The sequence below is a fragment of the Crocodylus porosus genome, unplaced genomic scaffold, assembly GCF_001723895.1.
Source record: "Crocodylus porosus isolate Cpor-Errol unplaced genomic scaffold, CroPor_comp1, whole genome shotgun sequence".
Classification (NCBI taxonomy): Eukaryota; Metazoa; Chordata; order Crocodylia; family Crocodylidae; genus Crocodylus; species Crocodylus porosus.
In genome coordinates this window covers 7,712,711-7,726,327 of record NW_017728947.1, presented here as the reverse complement: position 1 = coordinate 7,726,327, position 13,617 = coordinate 7,712,711, and the positions used below count along the sequence as shown (strand labels likewise).

At 41.7% G+C, this 13,617-nt stretch overlaps 1 long non-coding RNA gene across 1 annotated transcript in view; it reads right to left on the bottom strand.

The window, feature by feature from the left end:
- Nucleotides 1-10,003: 10,003 nt before the first annotated feature.
- LOC109321460 overlaps nt 10,004-13,617 on the bottom strand; it is a 15,914-nt gene continuing 12,300 nt past the window's right edge. Inside the window, exon 3 of the long non-coding RNA XR_002104060.1 lies at nt 10,004-10,016. This is a non-coding gene — a long non-coding RNA (uncharacterized LOC109321460). The remainder of the gene's footprint in view (nt 10,017-13,617) is intronic.

Sequence of the window (13,617 nt, the reverse complement as noted above, 5' to 3'; positions counted from 1 at the left end):
TACCGTATCAAAGGCCTTCCTGAAGTCCAAGTATACGACATCCACCCCTCCTCCTGCGTCGAGGCGTTTTGTGACCTGGTCATAAAAAGAGACTAGATTGGTCAGGCACGATCTGCCTGCCACGAACCCGTGCTGGTTATAGTCATATTATGTTATATTATGATGTAATGATTTTAAGCTGTTATTAAGCATCAAGCTTTATATTTCGTTATTATACCTTATATCTAATATCTTTTTGTATTTGTTTTTTTATTGGGATGTATGGATGAATGAATGTAGAGTGATTGGTAAAAGTAGAGTCAGCTGTGAGTACGTGTCAGTAAACAATTTATCAAACAGTGGATCATGTTGAAGCAGGCGGAAGAATCAATCTGTACCAGGTAAAGAAGAAGATAAGTAGAAGAGACAAGATTAAAAAACAAGGCCTGCATAACCCCCCGGGGCTAAGAGGCTCCCCTTTGTGATGGACATTGCCTACAGGGATGATAATGAAGGAATGCAGTAAATAGAGTGATTAAGGAACAACATTTCAGACAGTGATGCATAGGTCTCATCCTAGGATGGAAAAATGGTGAAGTTTTGAACAAAGACTTTAAATTCCTATAAAAAAAGGAGTCCTAATAGCAAGAAAGTGGGACACGCCCCGCAACTTCACTGGAACACAGACAGGTCTGTATGCCATGTTCCTAACCTCTTGTGCTCACTAGGTTGGCCATCTGAGTGTAGCATTGACCAACTGACTTTGGTAACTATAACATCTGCAGAGTGATTGTGAGTATGTATGAGAGCTCTTTTGAATATTATAATCAATAAACAAGGCATTATCCCCCTCATAAGGACTTGCTCCTCATTTGAGCTAACTGGTAATTTGTGCAACACCGCTTGTTTTGTGCCGGGGCAAGACATTGAAGGGGCTTATTCAGCTTCCCATTATTCCCCCACAAGCTTCAGCTGCAGCCCAGCTGGACCAACCCCACAGCCAGCTTACTTCAGTGCTATTTAGTTGTGTGATGCATTTTGCTATGAAAGCCGTGTGCTTCCAGAGGTTAGGGGGGCATGGTGAGCTCCTGCAAGCAGCCACGGTAGTATCGGTGGCAGGGGGGTGGTGAGCGGTTGCCAGTAGTCAGTGACCACCTGAAGATGTCACCGGCAGCATTGGCAGCGCTTTTTGCAGGGAGTGCACCATTAAGCTCAGGGTGCATGTGCACCCCCTATGCATCACCAATGCATTTCGCTGTGTGGAGGTAGCAAAAACAGGCACCAATTTAAGAAGCTTAAATTGACACCAGTGAGTGGTTTTAATGCTTGTCACTTTAATGACTGGAGTACAGGCAATGGGCATTTCTCATGTTTTGGAAATCTTTTTTAAACTGGCCCTTGCTTTTCACGCAGTTAGTTACCCCCTTGGCCATCTTGGAATATTTGGCTTCTCTCAACATAGCATACCACTGCATCTGTGAAATGGAGCACATATAACCTGATTAACCATGAGGAATCACAGAGGGCTGCATTTGCACAAACACAGAGCTCTTCAGTCTCACGTCAATTCTGGTATATTTAATTAATGCGTAAAAAGCAAATGCTCTAAAGCAGCCCTGAATAGCAAGCTCTCTAGCCGTGCTTGTTGTACACTCTCGCAGCTTTAGTATAGATGAGAGAAAAAGCATTCAATCTAACAAGCTTAAATTTATTCTTAACACTTGGTTAGTCAGAAATACTGATAATCCATCTGCAGATTAACATTAATCTATTACTCCATTATAAATAGTGAACACTTATCTTTTACTATTGTCCATCCTTCTAGCAACCCACAAATTCAGTTCCAAGCAATACTCCTTGCTTGGCGTATTTTCCCAAAGGTAGCAAATTCATCTCTTTATTCAATACAGAAACTATTCCTAGGCAGGCAATAGTTGGCAAGGCCAGGTCTGAGTACAGCATACATACATTACATAGGCCTAGTGGCCCTGGGTACCCCTTTATTTGGCAGCCTCCTGCATTTGCTGCTGCAGCCCTGTTATCAGCTATAAATTGTATACAAGTTTCAAGGGAGTAGCACAGAGCTATCCATCTGCAAAAGAGGCCCTTTTCCTGACCTTCCAAGGGGCTATTTTTGGCTTCTCCTATATGTCCAAGATCTCTTAGAGAGGTCACACGCTGAATTAACTGACCTTGGGCAACCTTTGCTCAAGTCACCAGAAATGCACCAAAAGATTTTTGTTTATATTACTTTAATCCCCCCTTCACTGTGCACCCTGTTAACCCTCAAGTACTCCAGACACTGAAGCAGCCCAAGCAAATATTTTAGAAAGGTAGAATTTACACAGAAAGCAGGACTGAGATGGTTAAAAGGTTGAATATTCTGAACAAAATTTAAACAGACAGCAAATAGCTGATTGCCTCAGGCTACCCAATGGCTGCAGCACAGATGGAACAAACAGTAGAAAGAGAGTGCCATCCACTAGGTGCCAAGCTCTTTTGGGATGGGATTACACACCCACTACTTTCGTTGCTGTATATAGGATCAAGTTGAGATACTAACAACATTTAACCTTAACAGGGAAATAAGAGTTTATGCTTTTGGTTTATTCTCCTCATTGCAATCTCTCGATTTGTGTACCAGTTGTTGGAAACAATACAAAACTTGGGACAGCCATGGCAGTTAAATGCATATAGACCCAGTCCCAGAATAAAATAATTAGCAATAACAAATATACCCTTTCCACTGCTCCCCAACTACGTAAATAAACTTTCTGGTGGTCACAAATGGGCTTTGTTTGACCAATGGCAAGACAGACTCTGGAATCAATGTCCTGTGGCTGTGCTCTGCCCCAGTTTGTAAATGTTCAAGGCCAGGGACTAAGAGGGAGAAATCAGATCAGTGGATCCCAGCTATTGCTGTTGTTGGTTGGGAGGAAAGTGGTTTGTCAGACAACCATGAGCTAAAGCATACAATGGCTTTAGATTAATATCTGCACCTAGAAAAAATGCTTTGAGTTACTGAGAGTCCACAGCATTAAGCAAATTGTTCGTGGCACTGTTTCTGACCTAAGAGTATCACATAATAAAGCTCTCTCAAAGAGATGCAATAATTCGTATGCACCAGACCATACAACAGACCCCCAAAACAAGGGAAATGAAGAAAAGATGAAGCACAAAAACACAAATGAGTGAAATGCATCCCTTGTGCGCACACAAGACGCAGCCTCCAGAAGACCAGACCATGTGTGAAGTCAGCACCTTCAATCAGTCAGGATGTTGCCAAATCCTCTTAAACCATACCAATATCTTTTTTAAAAAGGTATCTGCATTATTGACTATTGCCATGCAATGGCTGACAGTGCAAGCACCAACCAGCTGCTTAGTACTCATGCAAACTGTACAGCTGTAAAGCTATGAGCAGATGAAAAACAATTCAAAACAAAGTTACACAGATCCTGCTGCAGCATGAGACTGTTCTCTGCGTTTCTATTCAGGGTAAAAGGATGTGATAGCACTCAGTGCCTGTTAGGAGCAGGAGAAACTACAGGAATATGAAAGCCTGTGAATAGGGAGACTTTTCTTTACAGAAGTCTGGAGTCAGATACTGTGTTTTTGGTGCAGTCATTCTCTTATGCAAGATTCACCAAATCTTACAAAAGAATATGGTTACTCCAGGCAAGCACTTGTGGCTTTATCTAGAATTAAACTAGACAAATATTAACAAGGAATCAGGAGTCAGCAACTACCAAGCTGAACTACTTCAGGTACCAGTGATTCTGGATATCCCTAAGCAAGCAGCAACCTCTCCCCAGGTCACTCCCTCTTGGAAAGTGAAGATAATCACAATATTTAAATCACTTAACAGGGTCAGGTGAAGGGCAGCTAATAGTTCTGCAGTGCCTTGAAAAAAAATAATAAAAAAGAGATGTAGGGCACTGTGTAAAGATAACCTTTAGCAAGTTGTTTTACTTTCCTGGGTCTTGACTTCTCCAGTTCTACTCTTTGTCCTGTCTGTTTAGACGTAAGGTCCTTTGGGCAGGGACTGTCTTATTATAGCACATGCATAACAAAATGCATATAAGAACGTACCTCACTTTAGGGAGATCTTTTAGGCACTACTTTAATACACATAATACATTATAAGTGCTACACACTGGTAGTGTGTTACAGGTTACACAAGCTAGGAGTAGGAGTGATAAACACCTGGTACCTGCTTTCCATTTCTTGCAAATTCCAGTGGTGCAGAATTAAACAGAGTATTTTATGTCATATCAACAGAATGAATCAGACCTCATCCAAAGCTCTCTAACCAATCTGGGGACTTTGTCACCCTTGTAGATGCTAGCATCATATAGTTTATAGCCACAATAAACTGGGAGCCACATAGATAGTAGTATACTTCATCCACAGGGACTTCAAAAGCCTCTTTGTTGAGGTAGACTTAAAGCAAATCCTTAGTCCTTACCAGCTGCCAACTTGACAGAGCCAGTTGCAAAGCCAGATCTGAACTCTGTTGTTGATATCTAGCTTTATTATAATAACAGACAGAACCAGGTTTCCAAATCAAATCCTTTTCCCGTCCCCTACAACACATACTGGGGAGTTCATCTCCAGGCCCAGCACCCACAAGCTCACTCCGATAACTCACACCCCACAACATCTGATTCATTTATAGTCAACACATATTCATGTACAGCTGTTTAAAACCTTATCTCCAGCAGACAGCAGAAAGGCAGGACACAAAGAAAGTAATTTCTCATGATCCCCTCATCTGGCTGAGTTCTGCCAAAGGAATGAGGCCCTTGAAGAAACACATCAACAACCTTCCCCCGTTTCTACTCATGAAGCCTTTTCCATTAAAAAGACTTACCATGTGACTGATGTTTTATTACCTTTCCTTAGAAATACCTCAGAACAGGAGCTGTGTTTGCAAAGTATCTAAAACAATGGCGTCCTGGTCCCCTAAACACTACCACAGTACAAATAAATTAAGGTACCTTTAGGTACAGTTTGATGAAGAAACAGCAAGTTTCCTTCTCCTGGGTGTGCTGATGTTGAAAATCTGGGTCCATAGAGCCATCAGCTGCTCTGACAACTACTGCTAGCAGGGTGAGCCAGCTAAGCTGCAGGTTATTTTAAAGAACCCCAGGTGTGGCAGCAAGTTCAGAGACTAAGGCAAGAAAATCTCCTGGCTCTTTTCAACCCCTTTCCTTGGATCTCAAATTTTACAAGCATGAATTAAGCCTCAAAGCCTCTTCTTCCCTCTGAGGTAGGGAAGTATTTATTATCTCCATTTTACAGGTGGAAGAAGCTGAGGTACAAATATGTCTCAAAAGGTCATCCCAGGTGAAATGCCCCAGACTAAAGAAAAGATGACAAATGTGAAACAGAAGTCAGGGTCTACAAAGAATGCTTCCAAGCTCACAAATCACACTGGGACTGACTGCCTATGATATTATAGCTACTTCACTCCACCTTGGCCACAGAAATGGGTTCAAGGACTGTCATGTGCATAAAAAGATTGCTCCGATGATACAGAGCTGCTGAAATGTTCCTCCACCGACCCTGACCCAAACCTTTCAAATAAAGGAGGAGTGAGGCTAAAGCAACTCTGTTCAATAGCTGGTCTCTGGTTCCCTGAACTTGTGCATAAGGCTGAACAACTTCGCAGTTACTCCAACTGATGATATCTGGAGCTTGTGCTGATCCCCAGGCAGCCCTGAAAAAACACAGAATGCAAGGCACCCACCACAGGGACAGACTGACTGAGAGTAAGTAACAGCATCTACATTTAAAGTGAGATTTGGTATAAGTAACTCCAGAATGTTTCTGTCTTCAAATAAAGCTTTGAAGGTATATTTGGGGTGTTTTACACTTTTAAATGAGTCCTCAATGCAAAACCTAGACTGAACACTTTTTGTTGTGCCCCTACCCTGCAGTTTGACAGTGCCAAAAGAGTGAATGAACACTCCACCCAAAGCACCAGAGTGTGAACTTGGGGCCCTCTATAAATAGACAAACACAGCAAAAGATATTTGTCAAGAGCAAGGGCATCAAACATGCTGCCTACAGCTTCAAGCTGACTCATGGAGCTGCTCTGTCTGGCCTGCTGGGCTACTGGTGGGTCACTGGGAACTGCAGGGAGTGACCTGCCACAATTCAGGGCCTTTGCCACTGTTCTCCTCTCCTCAACCCACCACTCTTAGGCCCACTGCTGCCTCCAGCAGTTCCCAGGTCCCTCACTACCTCTGGACCCCTCACCAACTCCAGACCATTTTCACAGCAGCTGCTCCTGTACCCGAGACTGGATCTAGCCTGTGAGGAGCCTTCCAGGCTGGATCTAGCCTAGGACCCTAGGTGATTTTGACATCCCCTGGTCTAGGGGATGTTAGTGAATAGTTAGCTATTTTTCCTACCGCCTTCTTGTGCATCCCAGTTCTTCCTTTAAGGTGGGCAGCATAGGAAGCTCCATTGCTGAGTCTATGGCTATTTACATTGCCTGGATATAACTCTGGACTCAGCCTTGTTCTATAGGCACACAGACTGACAGCTTTTCAGGAAGATACAATTTATAATCACTGAGGTTTCCCAGTAAGTTCATACAGGTTAATTTAATACAGTCTAGACTGAAGTTGCCTAGGAGATGGACAGTTTTGCTATCCTCTGATGGGAACAAATACACAACCTGGTATAGTCCGATTGTGTGCATTAACTAAGACTCTCTAAATATATTTCAATAAAGAGAATATTTTGATCAGATACAAATAACAGTTGTGAATCAGTTATATATTAAGTCAGGGTAGCCCATCTTCTTTTGATTTTTTTCACTGTGAATAGCCCTTCCAAACTGCAGTGAAGTTTCCAGTATTACGGCAAATGGGCATCAGCAATTATTATCTTCTCTCTTACACAATTATTTCTAGATATTTAGTTATTGCTTCTCCTGGCCCAAATGTAGAGAGCAAATATTATTGCCACAGAATATACTATGCCACAAACAGCCTACATCAGCTCTTAAACTCCACTCTGTAGGGATCCTTACAGAGCTTCCTACTACAGTTATCTGGCAGGCAGAATTGACAGCTGCTGGATGAGATTAAGGATATTATAATAAGGGCAAGGGGCTGCTCTACTCCAAGTGGGCACAGGGAAGCACAGACAGTACATCTGACCTTTTCCAGCTGAACTTGCATGTACTGATGGATTGGTGACTAGTTCTGGCAGGGATCTGAAGTACTTCTCTAGTATCACTGCAGCTCTTTACTGTAATATATGGAAAGTCTCCACTTACTGAAGGCTCATCATACCAGTGGCGTCTCTAGTTAGTTACCAGCTAGTGCAAATATTCAGAACTTCTTCTCTTAGGTTAGGACTAAGAGGTCAAGGCAGGTTTTCTAGATTATGCTCCCACTGAAAGCCAGTGAAAGTCAAGGACTAAACTCTTAGGCTTCTTTGAAAATTCTAGCCAAAATGACACATCAGTATTGTACACTGTGTTATGTGCTCTTTAAATGTCTGCAATAGTGCCACTTTTAGGAGAACTATAGGCTAACAAAATTATTCTTATTCAACTTCAACAGACTTCCATGCATTTGACTGACTTACCATGGTAAATAGTTTTTGCAACTGCCTCTCTCTTTACTTGATCTTGTATAATAAAGCATATCATGCCTGAGTCAGATGGAGTTACAAAGATCTACTATGGTTGCTGCTTATTATTAGACAGTAATGTCTGAAGCCCTAACACTGTGTTTCCGTTTTGCACTGTCATTAGGATAGGCTGTGGTTAGCTGATGCAATTTTCACTTCTGGCAGTTTCCATGTATTCTGAAATCTTTCAAAGTATAAAAATAAATGCCAAAAAAATGTACATGTCATTTAAATGGTGATTTTTATATGCAATTGTCAATTTCTTAAAATCCCATATCTTCTCAGCAAGCTTTAAAAACCTAACCTGACATGGTTTAATTGAGCCTGACAGCCTTTGTATGTAGGTACCAATTATTTTTGTTTCCTCTTTTACATATTTAAATGCTTAAAGCTTTATAGTCAATTGATTTTCTTTTTCTCAGAAAGCTCTGCATGCTATCAAGTATGACAGTGATGGACTATTTGCTTACTATAAAATAAAACTGCACATCTAGCAGTGGTTTCCTAAATCACAACTGTACTTATTTCAGATTTAACACACCAGTGGGCTGAACAAAGCTCTAAAGTTCTGTCAGTTTTCTAATAAGATGAAATTATTTAATTTTTCCATATATTTAAAAATATCAAACATTCTAATTCTGCAGACTTCTTTATTTCTTGCTTTAAGCAGCAAAATGACAGTGGGCATGTCTACACGTGCACTTATTGTGCAGTAGACTAATTTGCTGCACAGTAAAGCATCACCATCTATACTTGCACAGCAATTAGACCAGTGCAAACTAATTTACTATGCTGTCAGATAGTCCTGACAGACACAGGTACTATCCAATGGCAGAGTAAATTACTGTGCTTACACACATGTGTAGATGGTAACATCTGTAGTAATTTACTCTGGATCAAATTGCTCCAGAGTTTATTCACTCACATTAATTGCATGTGTAGGCACACCCAGTATGGCATATATTCCAGCCCTTTTTATTTGATTTCACACTCTCAATTTGAAGGTCCAGTCTTCCCTGGCTAATATATCATTAAAACACCTTTCAGTGGTTCTAAGGGAAAATCTGACCTTCTTGATGATAATACCTAGCAATTTTATAATCTTTTACATATTTTATGCACTTTACCATTAGAATAGAACAGAAGAGATGTCACACTGGGTCACACCACAAATCCAATCTCTCCCAGCAGAGGCAACCCAAGCAGGGTGCAGGGCATGTGGCAAATCAGACTGTGCAGGGCCCTGCCCCCAGATGCAAGGAAACCAGTGGCAGATTCAGTGGTGGGGCAGGGAGGCCGAGTACATGGAGGCGCTGGATTTAGCATCTGGGGGGAGGGTGCCGAGTGGCCGGCTGTGAAGCCAGCAGCAGAACGGAGTTGCCACAGCCACTCTGCCCAGCTCCATGGGACCCCCCAAAATGCAGGGCCCACAGCAGTTGCCCTGATTTGCCCCCTCCCCAGAAAGGATGGCCCTGTCTCCCAGTGGCAAAGAGTGGATCCTAATGGGAAGACTACTGAGGCTGATTTGTTCTCCACCCTTCTTTTCTTACACCATTCAGCATTTAGAGACAGAGGGGGAACATCTACACATGTCCATGAGTGTACAGTTGGTACTGCATGGTCATTTACTATTTGCTATGTGCTAAAGCAAGTACTAAATGACTGTGCAGTACCCACTGTGTAGTCCTGGTGGCACATGGGGTGTTTTTGACCCTACTGCGGAGTAGCAATGAGTAGCTTATCATTACTGAGCGGTATTGGCAGCCTCATGGTTAGTGCTTGCCGATGCTAACCATACATCACCATAGCGACGAGATACATCGCCATAACTCACTGCTATGGCAACACAGCATCTCATGTAGATGTCCCCATTAAGTCCTAATTTTGAGGCTGCATTCCCAAGTGTAACATTTAATTCCCACTGATGGACCTATAGTGCACGACTGACAAATCCCTTGTGAACCTGATTAAATTATCAGCCTCCACACCAACTTGTGGCAAGGAATTCCACAAGTTAATTACACACTGTCTGAAAAAGAGCTTTCTTTTGTTGGTTTTAAACCTGCCTCCTAATACTTTCATTGTATGTCCCTTGGTTCTAGTACTGTGAGAAATGGTAAATATTCAATTCCAATTTTTATGAATCTTTGCAATACCACTGTGGGACCAGTAGTTAAGAATGGGCACATCTACATGAGTAGCCCAATACTACTGTACAGTAGTGTCATGTGGCAAAAACCGTGATGCAACGCTACTGCGCAGTACCATCACAAAAAAGGCAGTGCCCAGCACTACTGTGCAGTAAATCAGGTTACTGTGCATTTATTTAGTACTTGTTTATACATCTACTAAATAAATACGCAGTAACAACTGTACAATAGCATCTCGTGAAGAAGCGGCCAATGATTCCAATTTTACAAAGGACCCAACTGAGGCAGAAAGATTAAAAGACTTGTCCTGGAGCACCAGGATATCCTGATATTCCAGTCTTTCCTTCAGAACAGTACAGCTGCCTTCCATGGATAAACGCTTAATAGGTCTGATTCAGTGTACTGGCTGAACAAGATCTTTGGACCAGAAAAATGCCTGATCACGCAGTGGATTCATAACCCTGTGCATGTTAGAACTTGGTTTCTTCCCTCCTCTTGGCAGTTGTCAGCATCAAAAACAACTTGCGTATCTGACAAGCAGCATTAAGACTGAATAATACTTAATAAACCCTATGGTACAATATCAAAATGGAAATAAAACTTACTAACTCTACCACAGTGCTTTCCTGAGAATGAGTGACAGATATTCTGAAGACCCTTTCTTTTACATGGCTCTGAACATTATTTTTATTATAGAAGTTAACCTAGTATCAGTTTTTAAAAAATCAGCTTTTAAGGAGAATGTGGTAATTCCAACTTCTGTTACCTTCAAGGCACTAATTCACTGTCTACTGAAGTCAGTGGACAGATTTGTATTGACACCAGTGGCTGCTGGATGAAATCGCAGAAGACTAGCAATGTAAACGTTTGTTTTTTTTGCATAAATTCAACTGATTAATTTTTATTTCAACGTTTTTTTAAAAAACCTGTGAAAATGGAGCAAGAAGTCCAAGCACATTGGGGAGAGGGTAAGCTGCCTGACAGAGGCTCTGATAGACTGCAAAGACTTTAATAACAATCTATGCACCATCCCTTAGTATTAAAATGGGAGGCAAGCATCTAACACAGTGGTTCTCCACCTTTTCAAACTCATGGCACTTCTCATCAGACTCTAGGTACCCCTCCATAACTTTTAAGAATTGAGCGACACCCCATTACAAAAAATAATGTATTTATCATAGGGCTTAACTCCTTGCAGAAGGGGCTGGCAGAGCAGCCAAGCAGGGAGAACCTGAGCCTTCCCTTCCTTATCTGCTTGTCTCCTCACAACTAAAGCTTGAGCCTGCCTTTATCTGTTTCTCCTCTCACATTTTCCAAGTCATGTTTCAAAGGATCTGGGACACCTCTGACTGATCTAGCATAGGGCACATGAAGTATGGCAGCAAAGACTGAGAATATTGATTGACACTCCAAGTCAGCCATTTAAAAGAAATTAAAATACATTTCTTCTCCTACCCTGGGATGGAAAAATGAAGGAAGGCAAGACTGTCCATATGCTGGAACAGTGTTCCTGTAGCTCATCTGCACTGTTTGTGTTGGTCTGGGCCTCTTTTGTTTGAAGCTCTCTGAGGCTGATAATTGGTTGTCAATCATGCCTGAAGACTCCTCTCCTCTTCTCTAGATTGTGTGGGTTGCTGCTGCTGCCATTACAAATAAAAAGGGCAGGCATCTGTAGCCCTCTTTTCGCTCTTGCAACTCAAGTGAATCAAATGCAAGCATAACAACAACAACGACAACATACAAAAATGGTTTTCTGTTGGAGTCTCTGGTTCGCTTCCTGATACCTAGGGGCTGTCTACACTAATAAGTTTTTACAACATACTAGCTAACACAGTTTAAGTAACTTAAAAGCAAGTTAGACAAGCTGAATTTGGTGTGCCAAGTGACTGAAGTGAATCCTAGGGAGAGTTAAAAGCGATCGGTCTTTGCACCGAGTAATTCAAAGTAGATGCATCTGGATGTAACTGGCCCTGAGTACCTTGCTAAACTGAAAATTCTCTGCTTTTATGTTGCCTGTGCTATAGGATGCACAGTATCACAAATATACATCTTTTCTCTCTTGGGAGCCTCAGCCTCACCTTGACCAGTTCACATACCCCATTGGCACTAGCATTATTTTAAAATACATTTTAAGAATACCCCTTTTATCCTGGTCTAGACATGCTTCTTATCTGATATCCTGCCTCTCTAGAAAGTACAACAGGGCACAGGGGAAAAATATTCCTTCCTGACCCCCACTTCTGCCAAGTGAGGCATATTAAACCTTCTGGCATGAAGCTCAACAACTTCTTATTATTTTGTAGGTCTGAAGTATCTATAGTCCAATCCAGTACAATACAGGTTTCCCTCGCTTTATGCGGGTTCTGTATGTGCGAATTCGCTTATGCAATGACCCTTTTATACCAAAAATTTGCTATATGCGAGGTAAATTCACTCTGCTGCAATTGGTGGAAGCCCACAGCTAGCTGCTTTGTGCGGCGCATTGTGGGAGCGACATGAACCAAAATGTAGGCTCCTGTGTGGATCTGTGCTCCTTGTTCGTTGTCTGAGACACATGTTTCTGCAGTTACCATCCCCATTATGGTAACATTCACCACCACCCTGTGCTTGTGTATACCATCTACTGTTGGTGAGTACCAAAATTGTCTTGTAAAAGTGGTAGAAATAGGTCTGGGGGTCAGTACAATCAATATCTTGAAACATATCCCTATTTGTTACGTTGTAAAATGGGTTCCCTTTATGTGAATTAGAGTTTTGTGCCATTTTCCAAGAATGCATGTACAGCATAAAGCGAGGGAAACCTGTATGTGAAAAAGTTTAAAGTCAACAATGGGCTAGTTGGAGGCATATAAAACAGCTGAAAAGTGGATTTCTGGGATGTGCAACTGAACTCCCTGACCCATCCTTCAAAGTCATTTGCAGGGGATGCTCTGTGACCTGGAATAATGTAACATGACAGCACTTCAGTAAGTTTCCTATATTTAAATTGCAGTGAGTTTATTCTTTGCTCAGCATCCATAAGCTCTTCCCTTTTTCCACAACTGCCACAACTACTGCAGTTCCTCTCCTTCCCCAGAACTTGTCACAAGCACTATACAATCCTGAAGCAACAACAAATGGCAAAACATCTCCAGTGATGCAAATGTTGGGATCTTATCTAATTAGAAAAATCTATTTATCTCTACAGAGCAAACAAACCATACTGACTCCACTGTCCAAATTTCACCAATAAGCAGGAAAACCTTTCCTTCTATTCTGTCATCCAAGCAGCCCCAAATATTTCTGATGTGTTTCTTACCTTTCATGTGTCTTTGAGACAGTATTATATGTAGCCATGTAACTTGGGCTGTGACTCTCTTGATATCTTATAAGTGGGGCTAGGCTACCTCAACCCTGTTTGGGCAGCTTCATGTTTTGATACTAATGTGATTAAATGTTTTTATTATTGACCTTGGCACAATAAATTTGTGTGTTAATGAAACTTGCTGATGACACAGTAGTATACAGGAAAAATGGGATGAATTTGAGGACTTGAGTAATGGAAATAGGATACATTCAGCACTAAAATGGAAGATCATACATCTGGAAACTAACAATAGGAATGTCTGCTATAAATCATGATCTTATTGATTGGATATGACTGAGGAACTCTGGGGGCACTAGCTGATCACAGGATGACTATGAGGTGCCAATGTGAAATGTCAATGTAGAAGGGAAATTAATGTATTCACTGCAGTATTTTCATAGATTCATAGATTCATAGATGCTAGGGTCGGAAGGGACCTCAATAGATCATCGAGTCCGACCCCCTGCATAAGCAGGAAAGAGTGCTGGG